Source organism: Syzygium oleosum, unplaced genomic scaffold (genome assembly GCF_021117445.2).
Source record: "Syzygium oleosum isolate NSW1041296 unplaced genomic scaffold, Sole_v2.1 Sole_v2.16, whole genome shotgun sequence".
Classification (NCBI taxonomy): Eukaryota; Viridiplantae; Streptophyta; class Magnoliopsida; order Myrtales; family Myrtaceae; genus Syzygium; species Syzygium oleosum.
The window spans coordinates 1,064,635-1,084,053 of record NW_026607500.1 but is presented as its reverse complement, the minus strand read 5'-3'; the positions used below and the strand labels follow the sequence as shown (position 1 = coordinate 1,084,053).

The 19,419-nt window shown below is 37.2% G+C and overlaps 1 long non-coding RNA gene and 1 other non-coding gene across 3 annotated transcripts; both read left to right on the top strand.

Moving 5' to 3' along the window:
• The first annotated feature begins 8,868 nt into the window (after positions 1 to 8,868).
• LOC115666005 (small nucleolar RNA R71) lies at positions 8,869 to 8,974 on the top strand. Its single transcript, XR_004003825.1, has one exon. It is a non-coding gene; the product is annotated as a small nucleolar RNA R71 (small nucleolar RNA).
• A 3,846-nt stretch (positions 8,975 to 12,820) lies between these two features.
• LOC130140172 (uncharacterized) lies at positions 12,821 to 18,246 on the top strand. 2 transcript variants are annotated; one of them, XR_008818183.1, is made up of 4 exons: positions 12,821 to 12,971; positions 13,070 to 13,407; positions 13,532 to 13,590; positions 18,048 to 18,246. It is a non-coding gene; the product is annotated as an uncharacterized LOC130140172 (long non-coding RNA). The 2 variants fall into 2 exon arrangements; XR_008818182.1 differs by lacking the exon at positions 12,821 to 12,971 and having other exon boundaries at positions 12,984 to 13,407.
• The last annotated feature ends 1,173 nt before the right edge of the window (positions 18,247 to 19,419 follow it).

Below are 19,419 nucleotides of genomic sequence, written 5' to 3'. Positions count from 1 at the left end.
GCTTTGGGTGTGATTCGTCTCAACTTGATGCGGAACGTTGCCTTGAACATTGCCAATGAGAAGACAATGGCGGGATTGATGAGAGAGTTGTCCAACATGCACAGAAAGCCATATGTGTCAGACATGATTATATTTGATTCGTTGTCCTTTCAATATGAAGATGGACGAATGTACTTGTGACAGATCACATCAACAAATTCAATGTGATCACAACTCCGTTGAATTAGGTGGAAATCAAATTTGATGACAAGGTAAAAGCTTTAATTTTATTATATTCTTTACCCGAAACTTGGAGTGCAACTATGACTGTAGTGAGCAATTCGTTTGGTCAGAAAAACTTGAAAGCTTCATGAATTCGAGATTTGATTCTTGATGAAAATATTCGCAAAAGAAAGCTGGGTGCCTTGAATAATGAAAGTAGAGGAAGAAGTAATCAATGAGATCGGAACCAATACCATTATAGATTGAAGTCTAGAAGAGGAAGAAGCAAATCGAGATCTCGTCGTGAAATAATTTGCTGGAATTGTGAAAAGAAAGGTCTAAGATGATATTGTAGAGCCCAAAATAAGAAAATTCAGTATTGAGATAAAAATTAGGGGGAGGAGAAATATGTGAACGAAACCCTTGAAGAGAAGCTTGACAACGATGCCTTAATTTTGAGTGTTGACAACCCGATTGAGTCTTGAATTCTGGATTCAAGTACGTCATTTCATTCTACTTCATGCAAAGAAATATTGGACAATTTTGTTGTTGGAAAGTTTTTAAAGGTTTATATTGCTGATGATGAACCTTTGGGTTTTATGGGGAAAAGGGTGATGTTCACATAAAGACCGCCAACGCATCAATGGAAGTTGCAAGATGTGCCGGGCTTAAGAGAAATCTGAATTCTATAGGTTAATTAGAAAGAACCGAAAACAGAACTATTTTTAAGAACTGTTATTGCAAAATTATTAAAGCTGCTATGGTTTTAGCGCGGGGAACAAAGTCAAGAATACTATACATGATTGGAAGTAGTAGACAAACAATTACAGTTGTTGAGTCAGAAGCTGATTCTAAACTGTGGCACCGTAGACTTGGACACATAGCGAAAATGAAATGTAGTTGTTAGCATCAAAGGGAAAACTACCCGATCTAAAACATATTAATATTTTGAAATTTGGGAGAGAACCAAAAAAGAAAAAAATAGAGTTGGTGCATATAGATGTATGGGGGCTAGCTCCTATTCATTTCCTTGGAAGTTTGATCTACTATATCACATTTATTGATGACTCTACTAGAAAGTTACGAGTTTATTTTTTGAAAAATAAATTTGATGTGTTTACTATTTTCAAAAGATGGAAAGCTAAAGTGGAGAATGAGACTGGCTTGAAGATTAAATGTCTAATATCTGACAATGGTGATGTGAGTATGATAGCTGTTCGTAAAATTCTGCACGTGTCAATGAACGTATTGAATAAGTAATACAATGATGAGAAGAGTATCATCCCACAGAGATTGATGATAATAAATCAATTAAATATTAAAAATAGACTAATTTTAAAATTTATCTAACAGATCAAAATATATTTGAGAACAAATAAAAATTGACAATTTTAAAAAACAAAATTTTATAAACTAAAGGCAGATAATCAATCAGGTAAAATATGTTAGAGTATCCGATTTCACCATAACCACTAGATATGAATTTCGGATCATTATGCATACAAGAACAATATCAAACATGTGATAGCGGAATTTCCTAGTCTATGTCATATCTCTAGGTATAGCAAACCTACTCAGTTTATCAATTCACTATATTTCTATGTGAATTTAAATAAACATAAGTGCATTAAAATCTGTGAATATTCCCGGTTTACAATGAATCTTTTGGACCGCCTTATCACCGAAAGTTACACAAATAACATGATATATTTCTATCCACATTTAATTCATGGTTATATATTATAAGGAGCAATTGCATATTATTACTTCTCAGTCTCAAACATGCACATCAGATCATTCAAGTGGTGGCCAATCACCTAAATGCATTAAGCACAATAATATATAACTCACATGAATGAAATTACTTGCAAAGCATAAAAAGCATGAAATTCATATCATCATGGTTATGCTACATCGTAGCTCTAACAAAGAAAATTAGAACATAATAAAAGAAGAAACGACAATAGAAATTAAACCGAACATCTTGAATCAAAGAACAAGAATTCTGTCACCACTTTTGTCTTCTCTTCAAAAAACTTGAAAAACTCTCAGAACACTGAAAACAAAAACGATCTAAAAAAGAAAAAACTCCATGTTCTCCCAAGTTATCCTATTTATATGATAACATCCAGGACTCGTCTCACAAGACAATTGCTTCTTTTTCGCATAAAATTAGGGAATAAATCGCAGAATTCCTAATGTGATATCCACCTTCTAACTCTTCTCTGGGTCGCATATTCCTTTCCTTCTTTTTGCCATATTTTCTTTATTTTCTCTATATTTCAATATTCTGTATAAACAAGGAAAAATTAAGTAAATAAAAGGAAATCCAAATATATTCTAACAAATATTGCATTATTTATTGCCTAGAGTAGATAAAATAACTCTATTTTTATAGAGTTATCAAACCCTCAAACTTAACATTTTGCTAGTCCTCGAGCAAAAGCAAGATATAAGACATACTCAAGCTAACAACCCCCTCCATGACTTCCTTCCATAATTGCTCGAAATCACAATTCAAAGAAAAACACAAATTTCATCCAAACATTGAAATAGATTCATAAGTTAAAACCGATTCTAACTATGTGATCCAAGTGTGTGTGTGAGTCCTCATCTTTTCGAATTATATGCAATCCAAATAAGTTCACATTGGTATGCAAACTCTCAAAAACTCTTTATAATTATAACCAAATCTCATAGGTTTGCTTTTCATTCCTCTCTCCACTAATGTAAGCTAATCATCCAACCAAAAATCAATAGGACTTTCTTCAGGTTGTAATGTAAGGCTGGGCTAACGGTGAGATAATGCTAAATTTAAGCTCAAATCACCCATGAACACATTGATTTCTAGGATCTAATTAGAGCACATGCCACTATCCCAAATTTCATATCTTCAAAATAATATTTCTGCCACTACGGATCATCATTCTTCCTCTTTTTTTTCCATTTTTTTTCTCTTTTTTTTTTTCATTGCTTTATGGTGGAGTTCCTCCCTAAGTCCCTCCTAATATAACGTGAACATTCCCAACCCATTGAGTATCCAAAAGGCTCACTCAATTGAAAGTTGGATAGGAAACCATAAAAGCAATATTTTCTTTTTCTCTTTTTTTTTTTTTGAAGATACACCCCAAACAACCGTAGCAATCAAATTATTTCCATGCTCCACCCTTCCTCCCAAATTGCTATTATGCTCAAATAAACTTTAATCCTAAAAAAAATCAACATGTTCATGGGGCGTGGGACAATGATATAATTTGGCAAAAGGCAAGCTAAAAAGTACGTGGGTGCCAATAAAAGATTGGATAATAATTAAGGCTCAACAGGGTGACTATAGATAAATAAACAGGGTTGGCTTGAAAGGCTCAATCGATCCAAAAATTGCCTAAATCATTTTCTCAGTTGGATGTAGCCTAGGATTTCGCCTCAAGAGAAAATCAAACAAATTCTAAGATTTGGGTGAGATCTAAGAAAAGCATATACTTCACATGAATGTTCTCTAGATGTACACACTACTCAAAAATTAAGGACTTCTAGTGCTCAGTAAGTGGATCGACATCATCAGAATCAAAATTAACTCACATATCATTCGCAAGTTTGAACAAAATTTAAATTTTCCTAAGAATCACAAAAATTCACAACAAGGAATGCAACTAAAAAACAAATTCAGATTTAGCAAAAAAAAAATTGAGCAAAAATTTTGTCTCCCTCCAAACTTGAATGAAGCATTGTCCTCAATGCGAAAAACAAAAGAACAAAAGAAAAATAGGAACAAGAAAACTCCCCTTGCTATAGGATGTGTCCATGGATGGTCTTGATGACTAAACTCCAAAAAGGTGATCCTTCAAGAAAGAAAATTAACCTGGATAAAAATTATTAATCATGTTTTTTTTTGAAAAAAAATGAACGTAAAAATTAATGAAGAAACATAATAAAAATGCTTGGGTTGCCTCCCAAGAAGCGCTTGCTTTATAGTTTTCAGCCAAACTATCTCAAATGTCGCTATTCTGGAGGATGAAGTTGAATAGTGGTCTTCTGCTTGTTATAACCACCTTCGAAGTAGGGCTTCAAACGTTGACCGTTTACCTTAAATGTGCCTTCGGTGTCATGTGCAACTTCAACTGCTCCGTATGGAAATACTTGTGTGACTGTATAAGGACCAGACCATCGAGAACGTAACTTTCCTGGAAAAAGTTTAAGACGAGAGTTATAAAGTAAAACTTTTTAGCCAATTTCGAACTCTCTTCTGAATATGTGTTTATCATGCCATCTTTTGGTATGCTCCTTGTACATCTTAGCATTTTCATAGGCCTCATTGCGAAATTCCTCCAATTCATTTAGTTGCAACAATCTTCTTTTACCTACAGACTGCATATCAAAATTCAGAAATTTCAATGCCCAATATGCTTTGTGCTCTAATTCTACAGGTAGATGACAAGCCTTCCCAAACACTAGCCTAAAAGGAGACATCCCAATTGGGGTTTTGAATGATGTCCTATAGGCCCAAAGTGCATCATCAAGTTTCATTGACCAATCTTTCCTAGAGGCATTCACCGTTTTTTCTAAAATTCTCTTGATTTCCCTATTTGAAACCTCTACTTGACCACTAGTCTGAGGATGATAAGGGATTGCAACCTTATGTGTGACTCCATACTTACTCAAAAGTGCTTCAAATTGTTTGTTGCAAAAGTGTGTCCCCCTATCACTTATGATTGCCCTAGGAGTGCCAAATTGCGTAAAAATATTTTTCTTCAAGAATTTGATAACATCCTTAGCATCATTTTTTGGCAATGCTACAGCTTCTACCCACTTAGACACATACTCCACAGCCACTAAAATGCATAAATTACCATAAGAAGATGTAAAGGGTCCCATGAAATCAATACCCCAAACATCAAATAATTCACACACAATAATGTTGTTTAAAGACATCTCATTTTTTCTAGAAATATTTCTAGTTCTCTGACACCAGTCACATGAAGCTACAAAGGAGTAAGCATCTTTAAAAAGTGTGGGCCAATAAAATCCAGATTGTAAAACCTTAGCTGCAATTTTGGTGGCACCAAAATGACTACCTGCCTCTTTGTCATGACAATGATGCAGAATATTTGCATTTTCTTTGTCTGGAACACATCTCCTTATGACCTGGTCTGCACATACCTTAAAAAGAAAAGGTTCTTCCCAAAAATAATTTTTAACATCAGAAAAGAATTTTTTCTTCTGTTGGTATGACAATTCAGGAGGAAAATTATTACTTACCAAATAATTCACAAAATCAGCGTACCAAGGAATTTTTGTGGATTTGATGGAAAAAATTTTCTCATCAAGGAACTCTTCCATAATTGGACTTACCTCTTCCTTTAAATTCGGAATTCTTGACAAGTGATCTACAACTAGATTTTCAGTCCCCTTCTTATCTTTGATTTTCAAATCAAATTCTTGCAGCAATAGAATCCACCTGATTAAACGTGGTTTTGATTCTTTCTTTTCAAGCAGATACTTAAGAGCAGAATGGTCAGAATAAACTATAATTTTTGAGCCAATTAAATAAGAACGAAATTTATCAAAAGCAAAAACTACTGCCAAAAGTTCCTTTTCTATTGTTGAATAATTCAATTGTGCACCTGACAAGGTTGGACTGGCATAGTAAATGGTTTGAAAAATTCCATTCTTCCTCTGTCCCAAAACAGCTCCCACTGTAGAATCGCTAGCATCACACATTAGCTCAAAAGGTAAATCCCATTTTGGTGCTGCCATAATTGGTGCTGATATTAACTTCTCCTTTAAAGTGTTAAAAGCCTGCACGCATTCATCAGTAAAATTAAATAGTGCATCTTTTACCAAAAGATTAGATAGGGGTCTAGCAATTTTTTAAAAATCTTTTATAAACCGCCTGTAGAATCCTGCATGCCCCAAAAATCCTCTAACAAGTTTCACAGATGTTGGTGGAGGCAATTTTGCAATAACCTCCACTTTGGCTCGATCGACCTCTATTCCATTTCTAGAAATCTTATGCCCGAGCACTATTCCTTCCTGTACCATAAAATGACACTTCTCCCACTTTAAAACAAAGTTAGTCTCCTCACATCTTTGTAAGACCAAAGCCAAATTATTTAAACAAGAGTCAAATGATGCGCCAAAAACGGAAAAATCATTCATAAAAATCTCAATATATTTTTCAACCATATAAAAAAAAATAGCCATCATGCATATCTGAAAAGTAGCTGGTGCATTACAATGACCAAAGGGCATTATTCTAAAAGCAAAAGTACCGTAGAGACAAGTGAAAGTAGTTTTTTCTTGATCTTCTGGTGCAATAGGAATCTGATTATACCCTGAATATCCATCAAGAAAGCAATAAAACTCATATCCTACAAGTCTTTCCAACATCTGATCAATAAATGGTAAAGGAAAATGATCTTTTCTAGTGGCATCATTCAATTTTCTATAATCCATGCACACACGCCATCCAGTAACTGTCCTAGTAGGAATCAATTCATTATTGTCATTTTTCTGAACAGTCATACCGCCTTTCTTTGGCACAACTTGCATAGGACTTACCCAGGAACTATCAGAGATAGGATAGATGATCCCTGCATCAAGTAACTTAATTACCTCAGCTTTCACCACTTCTTGCATTTTCGGGTTCAAACGCCTCTGAGGTTGGATAGTGGGTTTATGTTGTTCCTCCATCAAAATTTTGTGCATGCAAATTGAAGGACTAATTCCCTTGATGTCAGCTATTTTCCATCCAATTGCACATTTATGTTCTCTCAACACTCTGAGCAGTTTCTCCTCCATCAAATCTGTCAAAGAAGAAGATATAATTACTGGTAAAGAAGAAATTCCATCTAAATAAGCATATTTCAAATGAGAAGGTAAGGGTTTGAGTTCAAGAATAGGAGACTCTTCAATTGATGGCTTAAGCTTCGTTGTGTGTTGTCCCGACTCCTCAAATTTTGTTGCCCTATGCCTTGAATATGTTGGATTTGCCTCCATAAAATTTGCATACTCCATTATCTCCTCATTCTCAATTTCTTTGTCTTTTGGTTGAACCAAACATGCTTCAAGTGGATCTTTTAAAATATTTTCTTGAAAAACATTACTCACCAACTTATCAACTGTCTCAACTCTAAAACAAGAATTATCATCAGAGGGATACTTCATTGCTTTAAAAACATTGAAAGAAACAAGATTATCTTGAACTCTAAGAATCAACTTCCCCCATTGTACATCAATAAGAGCTCTTCCTGTTGCTAGAAAAGGACGACCTAAGATAAGTGGTAACTCAAAATCTTCCTCCATGTCAAGAACTATGAAATCTGTAGGAAAAATAAACTTGTCAACTTTTACCAATACATCTTCCACAATACCTCTCGGATATTTAATTGATTGATCAGCCAGTTGAAGCGACACTGTAGTTGCTTTTACTTCACCCAATCTTAATTTCCTAAAAACAGAGAAATGCATCAAATTAATACTTGCACCTAAATCACACAATGCCTTTTCAAAGTAAGAATCTCCAATAGTGCAAGGAATTGTAAAACTCCATGGATCTTTTAACTTCGGAGGTAATTTATTTTGTAGGATGGCCAATCATTCCTCATTCAACTTCACAGTTTCGTAATCCTCTAGCTTTCTTTTGTTTGCCAAAATCTCCTTCAAAAATTTTGCATAGCTAGGCATTTGCGCTAAAGCATCTGCAAAAGGAATATTAATGTGCAATTTTTTAAAAACATCAAGAAATTTAGAAAATTGCTTATCTATTTTGTGCTGCTGGAGTCGCTGAAGGAATGGAACTGGTGGCACGTATGGCTTGGGATTATCTGAAAAAAGTTTGCTCTTTCCTATCTCCTTTGGTTGTTTCTTGACCTCTTCTTCTTTGTCTCTGGAAATCTCTTGTTTGGTAGCTTCTTCACCCACTTGTTTACCACTTCTCAGGGTTATAGCTTTTACATTTTCAATTGGATTTTTCTCTGTGTTACTAGGCAAAGAACCCCGTTGTCTCCCAGACATCATGTTTGCTAACTGCCCACTTGCATCTCCAGATTTCTAATTGAAGCCTATTGGTTCTGAAATCTCACATCTGTGCTCTTGATGAAGTCCTGAGTAGTGTTTGCAAGTTTTGTGACTATATCTTCTAGATTGGACTTTGTCTCTTCTGGTTGTTTGAATCCCGGTGGCAGTCTTGTCACATTTTGATTATTCCATGAAAAATTTGGATGATTGCGCCATCCCGAATTGTATGTGTTGGAGTAGGGATTATTCTGTGATATGTTAAAATTCCCAACAAAGTTAGCATTTTCATTAGATTGAGCAAAAGTGTTACCTACCTGACATTCTGTGCTAACATGTCCTCCACCACAAAAATCGCATGTCATATTCTGAATTTTCATGCCTGAAACACTCATATTATCTATCTTTTTGTTGAGTGCTTCAATTTGCGCAGCAATTGCCGTGAAAGCATCCACCTCACGAACTCCGCTAGCTTTTCGCACTAGTATCCTCCCAGTAGGCCACTGATAACTATTGGATGCCATCTTCTCTAATAAGTTGTAGGCTTCTTCTGGTGTTTTATTATTCAGAGTTCCCCCTGCAGATGCATCAATCATAGAACGGAGATTTGTACTACACCCATTATAAAAAGTTTGTACCTGCATCCATACGGGTAATCCATGATGTGGGCATCTCCTAAGAAACTCCTTGAATCTTTCCTATGCTTCATACAATGATTCATTATCCATCTGCATAAAATTAGTAATATCGTTATGCATTTTTGCAGATTTTGCAGGTGGAAAGAACTTACCAAGAAATTTTTGGGCCATATCATTCCATGTAGTGATTGATCCCGCAGGAAGAGAAGAGAGCCAACCTTTAGCTTTGTCTCTAAGAGAGAAAGTAAATAATCTCAATCTAATAGCATCATCTGAAACTCCATTATATTTAATTGTGTCACAGATTTCAAGAAAAGCATCGATGTGAGCGTTTGGATCATCGCTTGGTAGCCCACTAAATTGCACTGATTGTTGAAGCATTTGAATCAGTGATGGCTTGATCTCAAAGTTGATTGCTTGAATTGCAGGTCTCCTGATACTTGATGTGGTGCCCTCAACTGTTGGCGCAGCATAATCTTTCAAGAGTCTACGTTGATTTCTACCATCATCAACTCCCTCCATCTTTTTAATGTGATTTCTCTGTTCTCTCAGTCGCCTTTTAAATGTGCGTTCGATTTCTGGATCAAACTCAGTAAGTTTTCCTTGTTGGCTACGTGTCATACACCAATGTATACTCTGAAAAAAAATAAGATAAAAGCTAGATTAAACTTAGAATTATCCGATATCAATATTAATTGGTATTAAATAAACAATCCTCAGCAACGGCGCCAAAAACTTGTTCGTAAAATTCTGCACGTGTCAACGAACGTGTTGAACAAGTAATACAATGATGAGAAGAGTATCGTTCCACAGAGATTGATGATAATAAACCAATTAAATATTAAAAATAGACTAATTCTAAAATTTATCTAACAGATCAAAATATATTTGAGAACAAATAAAAATTGACAATTTTAAAAAACGAAATTTTATAAACTAAAGGCAGATAATCAATCAGGTAAAATATGTTAGAGCATCCGATTTCATCATAACCATTAGATATGAATTTCGGATCATTATGCATACAAGAACAATATCAAATATGTGATAGCGGAGTTTCCTAGTCTATTTACTATCCTATCTCTAGGTATAGCAAACCTACTCAGTTTATCAATTCACTATATTTCTATGTGAATTTAAATAAACATAAGCGCATTAAAATCTGTGAATATTCCCGGTTTACAATGAATCTTTTGGACGACCTTATCACCGAAAGCTACACAAATAACATGGTATATTTCTATCCACATTTAATTCATGGTTATATATTATAAGGAGCAATTGCATATTATTACTTCTCAGTCTCAAACATGCACATCAGATCATTCAAGTGGTGGCCAATCACTTAAACGCATTAAACACAATAATATATAACTCACATGAATGAAATTACTTGCAAAGCATAAAAAGCATGAAATTCATATCATCATGGTTAGGTTACATCGTAGCTCTAACAAAGAAAATTAGAACATAATATAAGAAGAAACGACAATAGAAATTAAACCGAACATCTTGAATCAAAGAACAAGAATTCTGTCACCACTTTTGTCTTCTCTTCAAAAAACTTGAAAAACTTTCAGAACACTGAAAACAAAAACGATCTAAAAAAGAAAAAACTCCATGTTCCCCCAAGTTATCCTATTTATATGATAACATCTAAGACTCGTCTCACAAGGCAATTGCTTCTTTTTCGCATAAAATTAGGAAATAAATCGCAAAATTCTCAATGTGATATCCACCTTCTAACTCTTCTTTGGGTCGCATATTTCTTTCCTTCTTTTTGCCATATTTTCCTTATTTTCTCCATATCTCAATATTCTGCATAAACAAGGAAAAATTAAGTAAATAAAAGGAAATCCAAATATATTCTAACAAATATTGCATTATTTATTGCCTAGAGTAGATAAAATAACTCTATTTTTATAGAGTTATCAATAGCAAGGAGTTCAAGTAGTTTTGTGCAGAGAACGGAATCATGATAAGAACAGTTTTCAACGGACCATAGCAAAACAGAATTGTTGAGATGATGAACAAAACTCTAAATGAACATGGAAGAAGTAAAATGCAGATTACCCAAAACATTTTAGGCAGATGCAATTAATAACACAACACTATATCTCATCGGTTGAGTTCCACTTAATTTCAAGTTACTAGAAAAATAATAGATTTAAAAGAATGGGGAAAAGAATGTGAATCACTCGCACCTCAAAGTTTTTTTTGTTGTGTTTTATTGTTGCAACCCAAATTTTTCCAACAGGATCGAGGAAAAGGATGGGTTTAGAGGTAGTGCCCAAAGGCGGGTTAACGGTCCTCGATTAGGTGTGGGCTCTCCCAAGCCCATGTCTCGTGCAACATTAGATTTCATTTTTCTAAGTTCAATTTGTCTAAGAGATTTCTAGGAGTCGCTACTAGCCTTTTGGGGTGGGCTAGAAATCAAACAAGACACGGGAGTTTTGTCTCATTTTCTACACAATCGGTGATTTAACTAAGTCTGGGGACTTGATTATGCTAATCGTTTAATTAGCGCCCTTTTAGAACTTATAACTCAGTGGGATTGTTCATCTAAGTGATCACACGTCTTTTTACTAATTTTGATCCTAAAGGTTTTTGAGTCGCTACGTGTTTATGCAAATATTCTTTGTGGGTTTATTATGTTCCTAAGGGTTGTCCTAACCATTATAAAAAGGAACAAAAAACAACCAATTTATTTAAAGTGCGGGAATAAAATATCCAAGTATCGAAAGCTCGAAATAAGAGTGCGGTAATGAAAACCTGATACTAGTCGGGCAAAGAATATTACATCGCATTGTTATAAGCGTTGAGACATGAACCCCCATAAGCTTGACCCGATAGTAAGTCGGACAAAGAATATACATTGCCTTGTTATAAACCTTGGGACATGAACCCCCATAAGCTTGAGATTAGAAACCACTCTTATTCCTAAAAATTTGAGTTAGCTTACGGCAAGCTTAAATTTTACTCATTTTATTCTAAACCAATCTAACAATTATTTAGGAAAATGATCATAAGTCTAATTGATTTTATTTGCTAAGCCAGACTATATCAACTAAAGTCTAAGCTAACTATCCTAATTAACACTAAGTTAGACTAACACCCTAATGCTACCAACCACCATGAACCGCCACCTCCAATGCTTCCGGCTGCCGGTCTCCATCATTGATGTCGCCAATCACTCAATTCAAACATTAGCAAGCTCACACAAATTAATCGACAATCAAGAACCTCGATTTAGGTTCAGTAATTTGATGTTAATCATGCGATTTGATTATCCATCCACCTCATATAGTTAGGAATTGATTAATTAATGGTAAGCGGTAATTAACTTCCACTTGCATATCACAAAGCGGTAGACTAATCACAAAGTGCCTAATTAGTCCCCTTTTCTAAACCACTCGCCGAGGAATTCATGCATCACTAATCAAAATCAAGGCAATCAATCATCCAATCAATCATTGGTAAGGTCATTTAAGCATGCAATTAGACTAATTAGCTTTGATAATCAAGAAATCAATTAGTTGCCCGAATGGGTAACTTCATTGTTTTTCCCTTAAATGACCCTTTGTGTTTCAGTGGCTCAACCTAATCAAAGGATGTTCAATATTTATGAAACACCCATGGATTTGCATCTTATTAAGTCTACTTCAATTCATTGGAAGACAACAATTTGAGTTCAGCTTCACATTTTCTTGATATCACCGAAATACCAGGTCGGTTAGTTTTTATCCCTAAATCAGACCCAGTTCTTTGACAAATCAATTGACCTATCAAACCAAATTACAATTTTATGAAATTTACCTCGTTTTTTTTTTGGTCGAAATAAAGCTGCATTTCATTTAAGTAGGAGAACCAAAAAGACCCATTAAATGGGCTTCAGTACATAAAAGGTCTAAAAGAGTTTGAGGAGGCGAAACAACCCAATTTGAAGGTAGGGAATTGCGTCCGTGGGCTTTAGCGGCCCAGTCCGCAATAAAATTTGCCTCCCTTCTACAGTGTTGGATCCGAATATGAGGAAAACACTCTAACAAAGCAACACATTCGGACAAGAGAGCTCTGACCTCTCAAGGTGTCTGACAGGGACTGTGCAAGGCATTGACCAAAGTAAGATTATCTGACTCCAACACTAGATTCTCCTTTTCTCTCTCACGCTGGAGCAGAAATTTTACGGTTTGTAACAAAGCATGTGTTTCCACTTGTAGGGAGGAAGCCGCACGGACAAAAGAAGAGAATCCATCAACAAGCCTTCCCTGGTGATCACGACACACGCAAGCTACTACTCCTTCTTCCCTTCCCGGTGTGTAGGCTCCATCAATATTTATTTTAAGATTCCCGAGCGTCGGTGGACACCAAATCTGGGATGAGCTGGTTGGGTTTTGGAGGGTTTTCGCGTTGTGCAGGCCCCAAGTGCTAATGATTCTCGAACTTGCAAGAGCAGTTTCCACAGTAAAAGCCGGATCTGGGCGTTGTTTTCTGAATACGAAATGGTTCCGCGCCTTCCATATCTGCCAAAGGACCGAGGCTATGACTTCCAGATCAAGTGAGTTGTCCCGATTTGCTGTCCGATTTGCTAACCAAGCTTCGATTCTTGATAAACCTTGTGATGGAATATGTATGCCAAGTTGTGGGTGTGACCAAACTCTGTTTGTCCATGGGCATAACAGGAAAAGGTGTTCGATTGTCTCTGGGACTTCTTCATTGCACAATGTGCAAAACGGATCTGGTACGATTTTTCTTCGATAGAGATTTTCCTTTGTGGGTAAAGCATTTTGGCATAGAGACCACATAAAAATTCTTACTTTAGGAGTAATTTTCAAATTCCAAATCCTTCTCCAAAGGCTACGGGGCACTTGATAGGAAGATGATGCTGAATCATGGCTTTTGTTGTGCTCGGCTGCTTTTATGCTGTTGTATCCATTCTTTACTGAATACTCGCCTGATTGAGTCCCTGTCCATATCAGCTGGTCAGTTGTTATTTGAGGTCTAACTGGGATCGATAGAATTTCATTGACTGTTTGAGCATCAAAGCTATCCTTAAGACGCTGGGTATTCCATGTATTCTCCTCTGAATTAATGAAATCAGCCACCAAGGAAGGTTCACCTCTGGGTGCGGTCCTCCAATTACTCCCCTTCTCAACCATTTGTCTTCTCTAACTCTTATTTTCTTTCCATCCCCCATGACCACCGCACCCGATGAGCAATTGAGTCTCTTCCCATTAGTAAGCTTTGCCACCCCCACGAAGAACGTGTGCCTTTTTCCGCATGCCAAAAGTCTCTATGTGGAAAGTAGATTCCTTTTAGTATCTGGCTCCAAAGAGATGACGAGTTCTGAGAGAGTCTCCAGGCCTGTTTACCCAGCATTGCTTTGTTTAAGACAATTAAGTCTTTGAAGCCTAACCCTCCCATGTCTTTCCTAATTTTGAGAATTTTCCATCTTTTCCAATGCATGCCTGGTTTAGCTACAGTGTTCTTCCACCAAAAGGCAGCAATTCTGTGCTCAATTGTCTTACAAATGGACACTTGGGACTTTAAAAATAGACATTGCATGCTTGTGGAAGAGCACTGAACCACGTTTAATAAGAATTTCTTTTCCCGCTTTGGACATTAAATTCTCCTTCCATCCTTCCAGTTTAGTATTCACTCTCCCCAAGATCCATGCGAACATTTCTTTTTTAGAACATCCCCAATCCGATGGAATTCCTAAATATTTAGCTGTTTTATCAATCACAGGAACTCTCAGCTCTCTAGCTAGATTTACTTTTAGGCTTTGAGGGCAATCTCTACTGAAAAATATTCCAGACTTGTTGAGATTAATCGTTTGTCCTGAAGCTAGACAATACTGGTTTAGAATGTTAGCCAGATTCTGGCATTCCTTTAACTTCCCGTCTAAAAAGAAGATAGAATCATCTGCATAGAATAAGTGGGAAAGAGTGGGACACCACCTGTTTAGTTTGATGCCTTTGATGTTGCCAATCTCCACGGCTTTCTTGATAAGCGTAGATAGAACATTTGCCACCAAGATGAAGAGATAAGGGGATAGCGGGTCTCCTTGTCTAATACCCCTTGACGGTTGAAAGTACTGAGAAGGTTGTCCGTTAAATTTCACACTAAAGGAAACAGTAGATACGCATTGCATCACCCATTGTACCCACTTATGGTGGAATCCCATTTTGATTAGGCAGGCCTCCAAAAAATCCCACTCTATTCGATCATAGGCTTTTTGCATATCCAACTTCAATATGGCCTGAAATTTCTTCTTTCGCCTTCTAACTCTAAGTTGATGGAGTACCTCTTGCACAACCAGGATGTTGTCTTGAATTTGTCTCCCACTCACGAATGCACTTTGCTCCATTGCAATTAGTTCGGGTAACCAAGTCTTCAATCGGTTAGCTATCACCTTAGCGATAATTTTGTATACAAAGTTGCATAGGCTAATAGGGCGAAACTGTTCTAGTCTTTCTGGGTTAGGGTTTTTGGGTATGAGGGAAATCACGGTTTTGTTAAAGTCTGGTTGCATCACCCCGGATACAAAAAAATCTCTCACTGCTTTGAAAATATCGCACTTCAAAATTTCCCAATGGTGTTGATAAAATAGCCCATTAAGACCATCCGGCCCGGGTGCTTTTGAGGCCCCTAGCTGGAAAACTACTCCCTTTACTTCCTCTAAAGTAACCTCAGCTACTAACTGGTCATTTATTTCCTTCGACACCACCTGGGGGCACTGATCCAACACGGGCTGGAAGTCTCGAAACCCAACTGATTGATACAAATTTTCAAAATAATCTATGGTCATATTCTTCAGTTGGTCCTGGTCCCTAATCCAATCTCCATCTGAGTTCTGCAGCATTTTGATTCTGTTTCTTAGCCTTCGTTGGATAGTGGTCGGATGGAAGAATTTAGTATTTTTATCACCCCATTGAAGCCAGTTAATTCTGGATCTCATTCTCCAGTACATTTCCTCTTGCTGCCACAATTTTCCAATCTCCCATTGTAAAAGACATACTCGCTCCCTATCATAGAAGTCACATTCTTGTTTATAAGTTGTTGAAGTTCTTGTTTCAAATAATTGATCTTTTGATGCCCATTGGAGAACCTCTTCCCGCTCCATTTGGCAAGTGCAAGAGTCACTGCACGTAATTTCCTGGAAAGATCTGTCTCTTTTAAAAGAGGGGACTCCCAAGAATAAGTAATCACATCTCGGCACTCCACATCTTCCAGCCAAAATGCTTCAAACTTAAATTCCTTTTTTCGTTTCACTCGATCTGCCTCCAAAGATGATAGAATTGGACTGTGGTCTGATCCAATAGCAGGTAGTGCAAAAACTTTAGCTTCTGGGAACAGTAATTGCCATTCCACTGTACAAACCACCCTATCCAGCCTTTCCTTCACAAAATCATCGCCTTCCCTATTGTTTGCCCAAGTGAATGCGCAACCCTTACTGTCCAAGTCCATTAAGGAACAGTCATTTAGAAGCTCTTGAAAAGCATTCATTCTATAATTTTCAGCTATCCTCTTACCTACTTTCTCCCAATAATGAAGTACTTCGTTGAAATCCCCAATACATACCCATGGAAGAGAATTTGAGGAGCTAATCTGTCTTAGTTCCTCCCATGGTTGTAATCTTTTTTGGTACACAGTCGACGCATGAAGGCACGTGATGCGCATCTTTTTGCCACTATCCATCTCCTCGTAAATCGTATCTATAAACTCCTCAGCCATACGTTCAATATTCAAAGATACCCTATCATTCCATAACACCGCTAGCCCCCCTGCTAAGCCTATGGGATCCACTACACAACAATAGGGGAACTTCAACCTCTTCTTTATTCTTTGAATCACCATCTCCTGGTTCTTTGTTTCCATTAAGAACACTACGTTGGGCTTTTCTTGAACCACAAGGGCTCTTAGTGCTTGGACTGTCAGGGGATTGCCCAGACCCTGACAGTTCCAACTAATGAGCGTCATTTGTCACTTGGTGGCTTATTAGGGCTAGCCACCAAAGTCCATCTTCCTGGCCCCTCCACCTCAAAAATCGGGGTGTCTATCATTTGAGTCTCATCAATTTCTCCCTGCAAACTTCCTCTCAGTCCATAGGGATTATAGCGTTTAATCTTTTTGCTAGATGATGCCATTGAATCCATACCTATAAGCTTCAGTTTTTTAACCTTTGCCGAACCCTCTTTCTTTTCCTGGCTTCTCTGGTTCTGGACCAATACTGGTGACGAGGGTATAGTACCCCCGTATCCTGTCGTCTCTCTATCTTGGTGACGGTTACACAGGACACTTGATGCAACATCCACCATCTCTGCTTCCGTCACCTCCACAATTTCTTTGTCTTTGTTATTGCAAGTTGGCTCAAAAGGAACCAACTGAGTTGAGATCTCTAGTGTCTCGGGGATAAGTTCATCCTCGTCATCAACTTTCTCTTGTTTCCCATAAAAGGCCTTCCAAAACGGGCTATGTTCCCGAACTTCAGCTCGCAGCCATTGACCAAAGCACATCTCCTCTTTTCTTTCCAGTTTCTCTTCATCAAAAGGGATCTCTTTGCAGTACATTGCATAGTGTCCCAATTTCCCACATGAGTAACAGAAATGTGATAGTCGTTCATACCGAAAATCCAACCACATGTACTTCCCTTCCAACTTGATCAGCTTGCCAGATTTGAGTGGTTCCTGTAGGTTAATTTCTACTCTTGCTTTCCCTGCTTTTAGTGAGACACCATCTTTAGTTTCCACTCTAGCTTCTGTAACTTTTCCCAACTCTTGGACAGCTCTACAAATAGCCTTCTCAGTATCCCTTTCCAAGGGCAAACCATACACGTGGACCCAAAACGCACAGGTTGTGAAATCATAACATTGAAGGGGGGTATTGGGAATCCAAGGTTTCAGAATCACCAGATGATTTGAAAAGAGCCAAGGGCTATTCTCCAAAACCTTATTTTTCTCCTCTTCCTTTCTAAATTTAAACACATACAAGCCAGACTCACGTTGTGTGATATCAACATTTTCAACTTTCCAAGCCCTTTTCATCGTATTCTGAAAGGCTTGAAAATTGATGGAAGGGTTGGACATGAACTTACCCACTAAAATTAGTTGGCATTCCTCAAGTTTTTCCTTCGGCACTGCATCCTCCCATTCTTCAATCGTCTCTTCTGACCATAGTCTACCTAACCTTTTGCAGAGCGAGGCCAATCGAGCATTTCCTTCCTCAGTTTCTTCCATGGTGACTAGAAGAGAGATGCTTTAGTAACAGGAACCCTAGGGGAAGAAATTGCGTACTGCTGCATGTAAAAATCAGATTAAGGAGAGTGGGAAAGAGGCCTCTGGACCCGATGGAGCATTGAAGGGAAATCAGATTTCATGGGTAGGGTTTATGAAAAGGTGACAGCAAATTTAGGGTTTAATGCCAAATTGCAAACAGAAAACGAAACTCTAGGTGGTGAGTAATTCTAGACTAAAATATTCTAGGGAAAAGGTCGAGATTGCAATGGATAATGGACAGTTTTTGTGGAAGTGGTGATCTATTTGGGATGGAAATGTTGAAAATCGTGCTTGCTTCATCTTCTGTGGGCATGGAGGTAGAGAAGACTCTACATAGTTGAGAGAGTTTCGAGCAAGGTGTTCTTGGTTACTCCGCCCAGTTTCTGGATGGAAATGTTGAAAATCGTGCTTGCTTCATCTTCTGTGGGCTGAGAAAAGTCCAAAGCAAACTGTAAGATGGGAAGAGGGGAACAACTGGGAAAAGATAGGGTTTATGCGAAAGGAACTACCATGGAGGTAGAGGAGACTCTACATAGTTGAGAGAGAAAAACTTCGTCCTCTACATGGTAGAGGAGACTCTGGTCCGATTGAAATTTACCTCGTTGGACAGCTATGAATGTCACCTAAAACTTTGTAGTTCATGAGTTTTCAATATTTTATTGTTAAGACCTCCTAAATCCCAAAATACCGAGACATGCTCAATCAAACTCCTAATTCCAGATTTAACTTCAGTTCAGCACTTTGTCTAATTTCAACTTCAACTAGATCAATTCATCTGAACAAGCACACTGACTCTCTGAATTCCAAAAACATAAAACCTCATAACATGCATATTATCAATCGATGACTGCTGTCCTAGTTCCTAAACTGATTCAATTGGCTTCAAATCACCTTCGCAAAATCACGACCTGCAAGCAATTTCATTTTTAATGATTTCTAATTATGATCGAAGTATCTTCAACAAATGCCATTACTTATTTACAAAAGAAACATGTCAAATAAATAATGCACCATATCATGTGTAATCGAAACCACACCCAAATAAGTATGAAATTAGCATATCTCATGATTATAACAGCGAAGTCAACGAAATCCAGAACAAAATCAGAACATTAAAGGCCGAAATTCATGATTGTCTAGTAACTAGTGTGCTTGAAACATATCCTCTTGCAAGTGCATATGAGCTCACGTGATCAAGATGAGAACAAATTGAAGTCAAATGAAGATGATCAATGCTGGCACATGTTTAATTTCAGGAAATTCAAGCATGACAACATGATTATCACCCTCGA